Here is a 13,164-nt window from a genome sequence, read left to right as displayed (position 1 = left end):
AGTGTTCCAAAGTCCTCTTTTCAGATGAGAGCAAGTTTTGTATTTCATTTGGAAACCAAGGTCCTAGAGTCTGGAGGAAGGGTGGAGAAGCTCATAGCCCAAGTTGCTTGAAGTCCAGTGTTAAGTTTCCACAGTCTGTGATGATTTGGGGTGCAATGTCATCTGCTGGTGTTGGTCCATTGTGTTTTTTTGAAAAGCAAAGTCACTGCACCCGTTTACCAAGAAATTTTGGAGCACTTCATGCTTCCTTCTGCTGACCAGCTTTTTAAAGATGCTGATTTCATTTTCCAGCAGGATTTGGCACCTGCCCACACTGCCAAAAGCACCAAAAGTTGGTTAAATGACCATGGTGTTGGTGTGCTTAACTGGCCAGCAAACTCACCAGACCTGAACCCCATAGAGAATCTATGGGGTATTGTCAAGAGGAAAATGAGAAACAAGAGACCAAAAAATGCAGATGAGCTGAAGGCCACTGTCAAAGAAACCTGGGCTTCCATACCACCTCAGCAGTGCCACAAACTGATCACCTCCATGCCATGCCGAATTGAGGCAGTAATTAAAGCAAAAGGAGCCCCTACCAAGTATTGAGTACATATACAGTAAATGAACATACTTTCCAGAAGGCCAACAATTCACTAAAAATGTTTTTTTAATTGGTCTTATGATGTATTCTAATTTTTTGAGATAGTGAATTGGTGGGTTTTTGTTAAATGTGAGCCAAAATCATCACAATTAAAAGAACCAAAGACTTAAACTACTTCAGTCTGTGTGCATTGAATTTATTTAATACACGAGTTTCACAATTTGAGTTGAATTACTGAAATAAATGAACTTTTCCACGACATTCTAATTTATTGAGATGCACCTGTATGTGTGTTTGTGAATGTGTTTGCATGTGTGTGTATCAGGCTGCAGGTGTGGCCTGGTTACTCCACCAGTATTAAGCACACTGATCTCTACCTGGTTGTTGACGTCTCATATACGGTGTTGCGAAATGACTTTGTGCTGGACATCATGTGAGTATAATCGGTGTAATCCAGATGCTGCTTTAGAAGGTAATTCTCTATGTAGGCAGTATACAGCAAGGCAGCTCACTATGTTTTGGAACAGAGCTCATTTGTCTAAAATGTTTCAGATGCATGCTAGGCTTAGTTTTTGTTTTTCCTAGTTTTGGACCCTGGGCTAAAATCAATATTATTCATTTGCAGAAATCTGTGTAATGATCTCAGTTACTTAACATTGATGTTTTTTCAAACACTTTTGTCTGCCGTAGGAATGTGATTTACCAAGAGAGCTGAGAGAGCTTTCAGGATGAATGCACAAAGGAGTTCGTCGGTGCAATCGTTATCACGCACTATAATAACCACACTCATCGTATCGACGACACTGAGTGGGCCAAGTCCCCCAAAGACTCTTTCACCTTGGCTGATGGAACAGTGACCACATTTGTCGAATACTACAGGTTCATCTGCTATTTGGAGAATGCACTTGTTTTATATTTTTGTAAATCATTTAAGAACAGAATGCATGTAAAATTACACAATAGATATTTCAACATAGTGAAAGTCCTTATGTTCATATATTTCTTAAAGCAGAAGTGTGCAATTTCTGTGCCACTAGCATCACCAAACGGAATTGCAAAACACTGCTTCTGCCATTGGGTTGACAAACAGATAGTCTTGCCCCAAATTAATGCCAATGGTTGAGCTAATGTTACCATGTTGGGTTGATCGAACTGCACAAACTAACAGCAATGTTTTGATAGTGCCACAGTGTTTACAATTTTTAGAGAATATCAACCTACACATGGCTTACTTACTGTTGTCTTTGCATCTTAACCTGGGATAGGAGAAAGTATTTTAACATGGAAAACAATACACACTTATAATTTTTGAGTGGCTAATTATTGTTTATTTGCCTTTTCATTTGTATAACATGCACAAGAAGAACTACGGCATTACCATCAAGGAACTGGACCAACCACAGCTAATCCATCGTCCAAAGGAGAGATCCAAACCAGGAGGAAAGGTAAAATTATGCTTATGAGATATCTGATTGGGAGGTTGGCACTGTTCCGTTTGATTGCAGTGTTTTAATTAATGGCCATGCTATTTGGAAGGCTTTAGAAATGATAGCGACAACTGCACGCCAGTCAGTTCATTTGAATAGCACTGTTTATAGGCCTCTGAATTAACACTCCATACTGTCATCTACTGGTGTAATATGATACTGCACTTTATTTTAAGCAGTTTATTTGGCCTTATCACCTGCAGTCAGGGTCAAAATTTGTCTTACAAATTTGATGCATTGATGCCACACCTATCAATGGTGGGTCTATTGCAAAAATTTAGGAGCCATAAATATTTCTTACCAGCCATAAAATATACTATTATGTATAGTGCTGTCAAAAGCACTGGTACTTTGGTACCAAGTCGATACTAAAATAAAAAAGATGTAACGATACCAGTTTTTCTGCAGTATCGGTAGTACCGAGCGCTGACTCAATCCAATACCAGCGTGCAGTATGACTGACACACGACTGCTTTAAAATATTCATTTTGAGCATGTGCTCAGTTACACCTTACACTGAAATGGACTATTAATCAAATAAATAAATAAATAGATTAAATCATGATTTGTCCTTGTGTGATTTATTAAACCGCTAAAGGCTGCAATCTTAATGTGAAAGAGATGCATACTTTGAATGAACGTATTTATCATACACTGGAAACTCCACAGACATTTAGAATCATTCATGACACCTTGTATTTGATGACAGAGCAGAGCACTAATCTACTGTGAACCACGCAGCACATTTAAACTATACATTTATATTATTAAATCACATAATTTGCGCTTTAATCTCTCAACTCAACTGTATTTATATAGCATTTAAAACAGCAGTTGACCAAAGTGCTTCACAGTAATAAAATTTAAAACCTAACATTTAAAAATTACCATATACACAAACACCAGTAACCTAAAACACAAAATACAAACACTCCAAAACTGTGTCCTACATTTCATTTGTCAGACTCGAAGGCCAGTGTAACCAGAAACAATGATCATGATATATAACTCTGCAATAAATTGAACGGCATCTATACTAATATTATTTTATTTGTTTCCCTGTCTCAACCTCGGGACTCCTGTCCTGAGGTCACCAGAACCGGCCAGATCCAGCTGCGTTCCTGCTTGGTGTTGGACTCCACTGCTACGTGTCGCTGTGTGATGATGACTAATAGCAGCCGGTGCCAGCCAAACATCACTTCAGTCTATTACGATGGACTTCAGAGGATGAACTGATGCCAACTCCAACCATAAGAAATGGGATACTTCATATGCCATTGCCTGAACCTTGGATTTAGGATAGACCTCACCGAAATTACCAGCCAGGTTGAACTGCGATGCACCTAACTGATCTCTACCTGCATCACCTTTGTCTATTGATGGACTACATTCTTGAAATGGAATACATAGACTATCATTTAATTGCCAACAAAATCCTTCATCAGCCAACTAACAAGGACAATTGCATCTATGTGAACTTCTGCAGTTAATCCAGGATGAACTTCAAAGACATTAGTCATTAATCTTACAGTTCTTACAAAATCTTTGTTTTAAACACTGACCCTTAACACTTACTTAGTTTAATAATTTTAAACCATGACATGCACTATACATAAGTAATATTGGCATTATATTCATGATGTTAGCCAGAGGGGAACTGACCCCCACAGTGAATCTGGTTTCTCCCAAGGTTATTTTTCTCCATTAACCAACATTTTATGGAGTTTTGTGTCCCTTGCCACAGTCACCTTCGGCTTGCTTACTGGGGTTATAAATTAATTATTATTTAATTACTTATTTTTAAACGATACATTGTATTTTATCAAACTACACAATGACGACTCTAAGACATAGATATTACAGTTTTATCTTCTGTTAATGCCTGATCTTCTGTAAAGCTGCTTTGAAACGATGTGTTGTGAAAGGCACTATACAAATAAAAATGACTTGACTTGTAAAGAGATTAGATTTCAGATGTGACTTAAGTGTTGCAGACTGTTTATATGGAAAGTGAAGCTTCAGGCAAAAAATACATGTCATAATAAAAGCACATTTCTAAGTATAAGCTAGAGCCCTGAAATTGAAGAAATTGTGACATAAATATATTACAAATGTATAGTAAAATGTAATATTCACTGTAATGATGATAATAATTAAGCAATATATCACAAGCAAGACTGTTATTAAATAAAAGTTCTGTTTTCATGTGTTAAACGTTTTAAGAATTAATTGATTAGACACCATTTTGTTGATGAATTTAAATTAAACTCTAAAACATGGAGTTATGGAAAATAATAATGGTAATAATAATAATAACAAAAAAGAATACATGATTTGGTAAAGAATAAAAACTGATTTCAGTAGGGCGCTACTTAAAAACACTTAAGCAATGCATCCTTGATTGAGAAACACTTGAAGGAAACATGCATTTCTTTTAATTTATTATTTACATTGAAATGTAACTTTTTAAATAGGCTAAACAGGTGTGTTCAATAGCACATTGTCATATTAGCATATTTATGCTGTGGTACCGAAATTGGTATCGAGAACCGTGAAATTTCACTGGTATCGGTACCGACTACTGAAATTTTGGTACCGTGACAACACTAATTATGTATATTGCACATTAGTGAACACCCTTAATGTAGAGGGACATATTTGATTGCTTTAATGTATTGAGTTATTAGATATTAACATATAGATTTGTTGTGTTCCATAACAGGTTATAACAGGTGAGATTCTCCTGATGCTGGAACTGTCCTTCATGACTGGCATCCCCAAGAAAATGAGGAAGGACTTCAGAGCTATGAAGGTATAACTCCATCTAGAGTCTTGGCAAATTACCCAAACATAGGTCTCCTAGAAGTGCTGATGCATTAAATGGAGTGAAGTAGCAGTGTGTGGTGGAACTTTATTTGAAAAACTGTTCAAATGCTGAATGATCCCTCTTGATCCCTGTGCGTTAGAGGATCTGACCATGCACATCAATATGGGAGCCGAGCAGCACACCCAGAGCCTGAAACATCTACTGCAGAACATCAATGCCAGTGTAGAAGCTCTGTCTGAGCTGGGACACTGGGGCTTCAGCATCAGCCCACAGATTATATTGGTGAGGATGGACACATGCACTGTGCATGCCAAAATGGTTTAGGGTGCACTAGAAAGATTTCAGAAGTTATACTTTAGCCACACATGGAGTTTGTGAGGTATGTCTGCATCTGGAAGAAACATCTGTAGAGAAAAACATTGTCTACTATGGTTGTAGTAGTGATTTATGCTTCTCTGTGTGTTCTGGAGATTTTTGGTCAGTTATTAAAACTCTGTCGACCCGCCGCTGGATCAAAGGGGGGCGCTATATTGCGAAAAAAAATTACGCTTAAAACGTTAAAGTCTCTGTATACATAAGTGAGGCATATGAGGTATCATTTGAAAGCTTAGAATTTGAACTTTTTAGAGATAACCATCACCTCTGCATTTAAGTTACTTAAAATAACAAAATAAGGCCTCAAAACATTTGCATTGAAAATTAGCGCCCCCAAGACAAGTCATATATCAAATGAAAGCTCTCACTCTCAGAAATGTTACTGTACAGTTAACTGTGTTGCCCTAATACCACAGTTCAAAATTTTCTCAAAAGAATCATGAAGTGAAATATGATTACTTTGTCATCAAATACAAACATCTCTTTTATGCTCCGATAACTGCTGCTATAAGCCCCAAATAGCTAAAAACATCTGCTTTTACCTTAGGAAGTTCTCTAAAAAATGAGCCATTGTTTACTTGTCTGTTAGCTTGCTTGGCTAAATAATCCAATGTTATATCTTCAATGTCCAGAACAAAATATGCCATCCATAAGGAAAAGTATGCAAAAAAATAATCAGAAAATATGTTTTCGACTATTGATGATGATAAAATTGTATATCATCGCAAATGGGAGGATCTAAGCTTTCTAATGACACCTAGATTGAGCACTACATTGATTCTAGTCCACTTAGAGGCTAAGATATTCAATGAAACAAGGGTGATGCTTGAACTGAAAATTAGACTGAATGTCTATGGACGAGCACATCTGTGATGGCTAAAATGCGTTAGAGCGCCACCTATATTTCAGATCTGTATATTGTGATGGAATGTGATAGAGAACAAATTCTTTATTCTAGTGCTTTCTGCCACCTAGTAGAATAAAATGAGACTTTTCAAATTGAGGTAAAGTGAACAGAACTATATGTTTACAAATTTAGAAAAAAAAATCTGTTTATCATAAAATTAGAAACATACAATATTATTTATGAATAATTGGAGTCTTTTATTATTATTATTATTATTTGGTTGGTTCTCTAAAAAATTAGACCAATTTTTTGCAATTAGTCCACAGTATGTGTGAATGGTGAGCTTTTAAATTTGAGTGTGAAAAATTGCAGGTGCCAGCCCAAAAATACACCAGAGTTTAAAGGGTTAAGGAAATATTGTTTTGTTGGAGGTACCATTTAGAAATCTGCATTCTAAATGAAGCCCAGCAGGATACAACTGTTGGGTTTTGGGTCATTTTTGCATCTTGTTAATTTTTAATAAAAACTAGGGATGCTCTGATATGGAATTTCTGTGCTGATACGTTAACCGATATTTAATTTTTAAAACCAGCCCCCAAAACAAGGAAACAAGGTTCAGATATGTTGAAATAATCCTCACAGAGCTACATTAGCTTGGCTCTGTCCCTGACACAGAAAACATTGTGTATGTGCACGTGAACTGTCGCTTGCTGCTGCCCAAGTCCCTGCTTGAAGGAAAGAAGACGCAGGCAGTCAGAGATTCTCAGCCACAAGCAAATAAACCGTAACAAATTATCGGCTCATACGAAAACATTGGCAGTAATTCCATTATCGGTGCAATATTTTATTTTACCCATTATCGGCCAAAAATATATCGGCTGCCGATAGATCGTCCATTCCTTATAAAAACAAATAGCAATTTTGTTTGAATTATACTTGAATTAAACTTGTTTTGCTAACATACAAACACCATCTTTGCTTTAAATCCTGTGAGGATCTGTTAGAATCCGTGGATCAGGGTCTTTGCTCTGAGATGAAATAAAAAGAGAGAGTGATACTAAATATTAGCACCCTTATGGGCCGTTTACACCGTACGTGTTTTTATGTCCGTTCGTGATGTTTTTCAAGTGTTATCTATCCTATGTAAAGATGTGCTAGACGGACATCTTTAGCTGCAACCTGCTGTTTTTCAGCATCTTTTACAGGATCACTGTGTTTTTTAGACGTCGGGTCAAGTTCAAAAGAACTTCAACTGTTAATAACACGCTTTGAAAAACCTGCGTTCTGCTTTTTTTGTGGCGCTGTGTCTAGGTTTTTTGTAACAAGGACTCGTTTGGTGTTAATGGACCATAAAAAGTTTTTAGGACCATAACTAACCATAGCATAATATAACTCTTTAGTATTTTGTTTAAAAAGGAAAAATGCAATAAAAGGCATGAAAATCTTCATCTTAAATTATACATGAGTGGATTCAGGCATCATAACATAATGTACAGAATGAATGATGAAAAGCTTAATTTGTTTTTAAATGCTAATACAGAAAAAGAATATACTGTTTGAATTAGAAAAAAAAAAACAATCACTGATATTATCAGCCTCAAATATTGACCGATGCCACTAATTTAAAACAGTCGCTAATAATGACTTATACTCGTATACATTGTTTATCCCTCATTAGTTGTATCAGCTATATTGATTTGCATACAGTTTTTTTTTTTTTTTTTTTCATTATGATCTATGGGAGTGCTTGTAGCTAGCTTCAACTGTAAACTTTTCTTTGTACACAGACTCAAGGAAGAACTCTGCCTAACAAGACCATCTGCATGCATTCTGCATCTTTTGTCAAATCTCAGTCAGTAGACTGGTCCAGAGAGGTGGTCCGAGACCCCTCCATCAGCACTGTGAGTCAGCACAATCAGAGATCTCATTCAGAGCACTGGGTTTTTGAACACAATCACTGTGAGTCATCAGTTTGCGGGGGAGCGCACAAGTGCAGCGGGCACATGTGAGGCTGATGAGATGAGGCGTATTTCAGAACCCGTAAAGGCTGGAGTTCTCAGGCCACAGAAAGAGAATGTCTTGTTCGGCACAAAGGAACAAACACGTGAATATGGGGCTTGAATTTACACATTACTGTTAACAGGGTTCCCGCGGATCTTAAAAAAAAGTCTTAAAATGAAAAAAGTCTTAAAATTTCTTAAATTCAGTTTTCCGAAATTTAAGGTCATAAAAAGTCTTAAATATATTAAATGATTCAACAAAAGTCTTTAACATTTAAAGAGGTCTTAAATTTTGTGGTGGAAAGACAGGAATCGTGATATGACCTAATGTATCAAACTTCAAAAGAATACGTATTAATTAAATAAATGCCTGTGCCGCATCCTTCAGAGTGAAATCGCAGCACTGTTGTATTTTCTCCAAGCACGCGGGGGCTTGTGAGTGTTTCCAGCTGTTGCAGAGCAGTCCGCAATCATTAAATAATATCGGAAATGTATGACAAGCAATTACTAATGATCACTGATCACCATAAACTGCATTTAGAATTTAATTCATTTGGGATTCTTGTAGCCTCTGTCTGACCCTCTGCATTATAGGATGGAAAGACTAAGAACATTTAATGTAGGCTACCAATTTTAAAAATTATGGCAGATTAATTGCCTTTATTTCAACACATTATCGTATCTGCAAAATCCAATATCGGTTGACCTCTAATTTGTATTTATTTATATAATGGTACATAAACCAATTTTAATGTGATATATTTGTGGAAAACACGTCTTGAGTATTTTAAACTTTAATATATCCTACCATGTTTTACTGATAAGCAATGTTAAGGCCATGCTGAATATGTGCCCCTGCCTGTTTAAGTAAGCATCTGTGATCTATTTTGAGATTGTTTTGAGATGGGTTTGTTTTGGTATGGGGATAGGGTGTTAATTTTATTTGATCAGGTCTTGAAAAAGGTCTTAAAAAGTCTTAAATTTGATTTTAAAAACTCTGCTGCAACCCTGAAAATACTCAAGACAATCCTGTATGCAAAAGTGAAATGTTTTTTTTTTTTTTTAATACACTGTATTAATAGAAATGTACAACTTAGAAATTAAACTATGTGATACTTTGTGAATTATTAGTGAATGAGACTCATTATCTACCCACCCCACCCCTTCTAAAAGTGGTGATATTATGTATTATAATGTTTGCTACACCCCTGGTCAGAACCTCCATGTTTCAGTTAAGGAAGAGGAAATGAGCTACAACTGATATCATCCATTAATTGTATAAGTCTCGTGCTCTTATATAATTTTTCCTCTTTGTCTTCTGTCTCATGATTCCTTTCCGTCAGGTGCCTCTGAAATGTTGGGCTGTTTTCTATCTGCGGTGGGCGTCTGATGGGCGTAATAATTGAGCAGCCCATACACAATGAGCTACGAGATGATCGAACCGAGACCTTCGTCAAGAGCATTCACTCTCAACTCACCAGTGAGGTGGGCAAGTGAAGTAATTAAAACAAATATACAGTAGTTAGACATTAAAGGTGTATTTTAATATGTTCCTTGAGGTTCACTTATAAATTTGTATCATATATTTGTAAAACATGCGCATTTTCTACCCTCATTGTGACCTGTCAGAAACACTCGGTTTTGGTGCTGCTTCTCGTTTAAGACTTGACGGTAAAAGCCCACTGTTATAATTGGCTCTCTGGTCTTGACTGACCTGCTCTCTCCTTGCCATCTCACTGTTCACCACTGTTGGGTGGGCTATGGAAGTGATTAAAGATAAAGTAGGCATTGATGTGTTGATGTGGAGGCCGTCAAATGCAAATGTCTACCACAGTGTGACATCACAATGTAGAGGAAGTTGAGAACGGGCCATTTTGGCAGCTTGGTTTCAACAAATGCTACAAATGCAAGTTTTGATTTATGAAATTTACAGTACGTTATTATAGTACAATGGTAAAAAGATCAAGAAAAATTGTATTCCTCATGTCAGGACCCCTTTAAATGACAGACTTTAATGAAAGATTTTAAGATATTTTATGTTTAGTGATATTATTCACAAAAAGTACTCTAGAATTACCATGTATTTTTGGACATTTGCCATTTTATTCTGTGTATCCTGTATTTTAGAGTACAATGTAAATGCCAAGATATGTGAACATGGCAATCATTTAGTACCATGGTATATGTACACTCACTGAACACTTTATTAGGAACACTATGGTTCTAATAAAGTGCCCAAGGTGGCCTTATGTAGCCCATCCACCTCTTTTTTGTTTTTGGCACCATTCTGAGTAAACTGATGTGCGTGAAAATCCCAGGAGATCAGCAGTTACAGAAACACTCAAACCAGCCCATCTGGCACCAACAATCATGCCACTGTCGAAATCACTAAGATCACATTTTTTCCTCATTCTGATGGTTGATCTGAACATTAACTGAAGCTCCTTACCCATATCTGCTTATTTTACGCATTGCACTGCTGCCACATGATTGGCTGATTAGATAATCACATTAATAAGTAGGTGTACATGTGTTCCTAAAAAAGGAATTTTTTGAACATGTACCATTGTAGCCTTTAAATGCCTTAAAGTAAAATGTGAATACCATGGTATATGAATATGGTAATCATCCAGTTCCTTGGTTATATCAAAGTAACATATTATTATACAGTAATTTGATACCATAACTGTACCATGGTACCACCACAGTAGTTTAAGTAAGGAATGCCAGGACAATTTTTTACATTTTCAAAACATAATATAAGTAAATTATCAAATTATTAACCAATGTCCTTTTAGGTGGAATTACTGCTAAATTGTCTGTCCATTCATATTTATAATTAAATTGACATTCCAAGTGCCATTAAATGTATATTAACATTAGTTTGCACTCTTGGCTCAAATCAGTTCTTGCTTTTCAGCCTTGTGTACAGCTGGTTGTGTGCATTATGACAGGGAACAGAGATGACCTGTACAGCACCATCAAAAAGCTCTGCTGCATCCAGAGCCCTGTGCCATCACAGGTTTCTTTTAAATGCAACTTCTAGTTTGTCCATTTTTTGTACTTTCTGCTGGTTATCTGGCCTGTTCAGTTGCTGATCATTTAAACCAAACATAACTTAAATTACCACTAATTTAAATGCTTTATATGGTATTCACCGTAAAAGAACAGTTCACCCCAAAATAATTTTCTCATCATTTACTCGCTTTTATGCTGTCTCAAACTCGTATGACTATCTTTCTTCTGCGAAACACTGACAAAGATTTTTTAAGGGTATATGATGTGTTTATATCCATACAATGCAAGACCATGAGGTCCAAAACTTCCAAGCTCCAATAAGGACATAAAGGCATCATGATTTGAAGCTCCCTTACACTTCCTAATGCTTGATGCATGTGCAGAGGAAGTGTAATCGAGCTTCAAAACATGACTGCTCCAAGGAGACTGTATTTGTCAAGATTCATAGTGAAAAAGGAGGTATATTTTGATCTGTTTATCACTGAAATCTGATCATATCACTTCAGAAGACATGGATTAAACTACTCGAGTCATATGGATAACTTTTATGCTGCCGTTATGTCCTTTTTGGAGCTTGGAAGTTTTGGACCCCAATTGACTGGCATTGTACGTACTGTATATGAACACATCATGCATCTATGAAAATATCTTTGTGTGCCGTAGAAGAAAAAGTCATACAAGAATAATCATTTTGGGTGAACTCTTCCATGGGGATTTAATTAAGATTTTGAAACATGTTACGCTATGATATTATTGGTTTCTGTTTTTTCCCTGCCCACCAGAAAAGTTGTTTCAGAGGAGGCTGTGAATTATCCAAAATGTTTTTTTCATGTTATGTCTAAATCTTAGTGTCACTTTTTCATTTTCTAGGCCATCAACATGCACACAATCTCCCAGCCAAAGAGACTCTTCAGCATTGCTCAAAAGATTCTTCCACAGATCAACTGCAAACTGGGGAGAGAGATGTGGACTGTTAGTGTTCCCCTGGTAAGTGGGTGACAATCAGGCCTTGTGCACGGGGCATCCCTGGAGTTATTGTACTGTACGTCACTCTTGATAAAAATACATTTAAAAGTAACTGTGGAGTATTTGGTGTGAACCTAAAAAATGGTCAATGGAAAATGAGAACTTAAAATATGATAGTTTTGTGTAGGTCACAGTCCATTGGTATTGTATTATTTGGATGGTCAAATGTGAATGAGACAATTAATTCAATGGGAAAATAAAATAGGAAAGTCATATACCTTGCAAATCTTTATTAACCAAGTAACTTCTTTATTCTATGTTCCCATTGTTTATTTTTCATTCAGTGGTGCTTTTGCATAGAGCATTCATATTCCATTTTGACCTTTATCCTTGCCACATGGGTTTACATCTTTCTTCTTGAGCACTGAAGGCTGCTAGCTTGAATTAGTCATGATTTTTTTGTTCATTTCGGGTTAATTTTATTCTTTACCTCAACAAACAACTCCATATTTACAATAAGCAAATAGAAGTTAGCAAAATGAATAATAAAATAAAATAGACAACTAACTAATAGTTTTGCATTTTAACAGAAATACCTGATGGTGATCGGAGCGGATGTTCACCATGACAAGCAAGAAGAGCAGATCGGTCATGGGCTTTGTGGCAAGTCTCAACAAATTTGTGCAGCATGCCCCAAACAATTAGTAAATTGTGAAAAAAACTAATTTCAGGTCACCACAGAGGTGGATCCAGTATTTTTACAGTTATAGGTTTTTTTTAACAGTGTCTGTGAACACCTTTCATTATAACCCTACATTTATTGTCCTGGTACAGCATGCTGACCAAATGGTACTCCAGAGTGACTTTCCAAATGCCTCATGAGGAGATCATCAATGGCTTTAGAGTGTGTCTGCTTGCCTGCAGAAGTACTATGAGGTAAAATTGTATTTTTGCTTTTGCATACACGGCAATGTTAAAGGAATAGTATTAAAATTCTCTCATCATTTACTCACCCTCATGCCATCGCAGATATGTATGACTTTTTTCTGTTGAACACAAAC

General features: G+C 36.3%; 1 pseudogene; it reads left to right on the top strand.

Moving 5' to 3' along the window:
• Positions 1-13,164, top strand: part of LOC127431263 (piwi-like protein 2) — a 74,172-nt pseudogene that overhangs the window by 47,771 nt on the left and 13,237 nt on the right.

Source organism: Myxocyprinus asiaticus, chromosome 3, assembly GCF_019703515.2.
Source record: "Myxocyprinus asiaticus isolate MX2 ecotype Aquarium Trade chromosome 3, UBuf_Myxa_2, whole genome shotgun sequence".
Taxonomy (NCBI): Eukaryota; Metazoa; Chordata; class Actinopteri; order Cypriniformes; family Catostomidae; genus Myxocyprinus; species Myxocyprinus asiaticus.
This window is presented reverse-complemented; position numbering and strand designations above follow the sequence as displayed.